Here is a 3,256-nt window from a genome sequence, read left to right as displayed (position 1 = left end):
GCCCTCGTTCAGCTGGCTCCAGCCCCCCTCGCCTGTAGGAATTGCCCACCCAGGGCCCTGCTCATCTCACTGTCTCCTGGAACCCCTCTGCACCTTTGTAGGCACCGAGGGGCTTGCTCTGCCCAAGCCCTGCCCGCTCACCACATCCCAGCTCGCGGCACGCTCCCCTGGCCCTTCGAGCCCAGCTCACAGCCGCCAAACCCTCCCTGGCCCTCCAGGCAGAGGGGACCCCTCCTTTTCTTGAGCCAGCAAGTGCGTCTGCAGGCCAAGTGCAAACCTACTCCCTGGCTTAGGCGCTCTGGGGCAGGTGACTGAGCCTTTGTGGGTGCCAGTTTGCTCTTCTGTGGGATCACAGTGGTACTGACCTCAAAGGCTCCTGGGGAGAGCAACTTGATGCGACCATGGGACTAAAACCCTGAACCCAGAGCCTTGCACACGCGCCCCCACCAGGTGGCCATTCGGTGCTCGCACCCCTGTGTTCCTCTCCACCAGGCGGGAGCTCCCGGTATTTTATGATTCCTGGTCCCTTCCACTGGCCTGGTACCCACTAGGTGTTTAGCGGACGTTTGGTGACTGAATGGACAGATCCCAGGGCTTTTCGTCTGTGTATTTTGTCTTTCCTTCCTTGCACCTAGCGATATGCTCACATGCGCCTCACAGAGCCCAGCCTGCACACAGTAGGTGCTCAGTAAAGGTTTGGGACTCCCCCCCGCCCCCCGACTCCCCCGGCCTACAGTCTTTCTCTAGGCAAATAGAATCCAGCCTCTGGCCACGCTGGCATCGGCGGCCTCTTGGGTGTAATGGATACATGCTTCTTCGTGTCCACACGTCTCGCCTTCCCTGCCGAGCTCTGTATTAAATGGCTGTTCAGCAGCTATTCCTTTCAAAATTATTCCATTCACCTTTGTTGGCAGAACATGCCCTATGAGACCTCCCAAGCTCTTACTGAGTGTGGGTGTCTGCTGTCTGCCTCTGCTCCAGTGGCAGCGTGGAGGCCGAAAGGCCTCGTCAGCGTTCCCACAGCTGGCTGGAATCAGGGGCGGGGGTGGGGCAGTGACCTGGGTTCTGCTGAGAGGATGCAGGTAGGGCTGTTATCACATTATGATTGTCGTTATCACTGACCCCACCACAACCAAACCCAGAGCTACAACCACACCACCACCATCACCATAATAACCACCACCATCACCACCACCATCTCTACCACCACCACCATCATCACCATCATCACCACCATCACCATAACCACCATCACCACCACCATCACCACCACCACTACCACCACCATCACCACCACCACCATCACCATCACCAACATCACCACCACTATCTATAACTACTACATCTACCACCACCATCACTACCACCACCACCATCACCAATGTCATCTACAGATGGGTCTATTTTTTATTCTCATCTGACAGGTGAGAGAATTAAGTCAGAGAGGTTAAGAAACTTGCTCGATATCACACAGCAGCAAGTTGTGAAGTCATTAAAAGAACCCCTCAAGTCAGCAGACATTTAAGGGTGGGCCCTGGTCCCATTACCAGGGGCACCAAAATGAGTGTGCTTCCTGGTTTTGGGGGTCTTTACTGTCCTGAGAGAGACTGGACATATCACCCACACTAAGGTGTGTCCTAGAGATGAGTCCTGGTGAGCGCAGGCAGACTCCGGCCATGGGAGAAAAACCTCATGTGGTTAAGAGACGTGCTAACTACACTCAATTTGATGACATCTGTCAGCCAGGACTGCCATCTCAGTTTCCAGCTGGCGGGGAGTTTAGCAGCTTTCTCCTAGATAGATGGAGAAAACAGAAACCCAGAGCAGGGAAGGAAGTTATTAAGGCTCAGGGTAAATTTCTTTTCTTGTCAAATTTCCCAACAGCTCAGATAGTCCATAAGGACTGAATGAATTTTAAGTTGATCAAAACTAAAAGGAGTACCCCAATCTCATCTGCTGGGTCATGCTGAAGTGGGGGGCCCTCTTCTGGTGCTTTCTGAGGGGATTGCATGGCCCAGGGGAGGGGGCTGGGAGCTCTTTATCCACCAGTTCTTCAGAGGTCAAATTCCCCATGACAGACCAGGGAATCCTTTCCTTCAAGAAGGAAATGTGGTGTGGTTTCCAGATCCCCCATCAGAGGAATGGTCAAGAAACATTTCAGACCATGTGTGCATGCTTCCTAGCAGAGAGGTCCCTCCCCGCCCCCACCCCCATGGGCTGGGCAGACGAGGGAGAGTAAAGGAATCTCAAGACACACTGTAAATGATATTTGAAAATATAAAGTGATGAATGGAACTCTGCTTTTTGGCGTTCCCTCGAGAGATTACAATAAAGCCTTCAAGTTGCCTTTTGATGATTTCTGGGTAAGAGACTGAAGTCTCTGTGCTGACTGGTGCTGGACGGACTCCAGGAGGGGACGCTGCCTGGCCGTGGTCATTTCCTCATTGCCTCCGGCAGCGGGCAGGGCAGCGGCAGCAGGCAAGTGTCCTCACCCTCCTGGGGAAGACAAGCCTCTGGAGTCCTCTAGAGTCCTCTAAAGTCCCGCCGGCACCAGCAGCTGCGTGCCAGCTCTCCGCAGAAGGAGCAGGGGGCAGCGAAGGGGATGGGGACGGGGAACTTGAAGCAGAGATCATGACCGATTGCTGTTGTACGGCCTGGGACACAGGCACAGGCCAGTTGAGTAAATTGTCCAGTATAATGCTGCCAGAGTAGCGGGCCAGGGGTGGCCACCCTGACCCTTTGGCTTTGGAAAGTGGCCATGTAACCACTTTACTCCTGTTTCTGATGGGTGATTGGGTTTAACGGGGCGATGGCAGGGAGAGTGGCCTGGGCCTGGGCATTGGGCGAATTCCAGGCAGATGGAACAGAGCTGTGTGGAAAGTGCCTGCTGGTGGACAGGAGACAGCGAGGCCCAGCACAGCTGGCAGGGGGCGAGGGCAGATGGGGCCAGCGGTGAAGGACTGTGTGCCATCTGTGCGTGGCCCCTGGGGGTGGGCGATGGGCCAGCATCCTTATAGCGTGACCTTCACCGGGCAGGCACTGGGGCTGTCTGCACCCACTAACACCAGCTCCGGGCACACTGGCTGGCACATGGGAGATGACTGCTCTGCCTGGAAAGTCACTGATCTCCAGCTCCTACCCTGCTTTGGCTTCCTGGGTCTTCACTGTCTATCAACATCTCCAGGGGTCTTGTTAAAAATGTAAATGCTGGGCCCTCCCTGGTGGCGCAGCGGGTTAAAGCACAGCACTGAGAATC

This window comes from Condylura cristata, unplaced genomic scaffold (genome assembly GCF_000260355.1).
Source record: "Condylura cristata isolate star-nosed mole 26May11 unplaced genomic scaffold, ConCri1.0 scaffold00008, whole genome shotgun sequence".
NCBI lineage: Eukaryota > Metazoa > Chordata > Mammalia > Eulipotyphla > Talpidae > Condylura > Condylura cristata.
Note: the sequence above shows the minus strand (reverse complement) of the source record.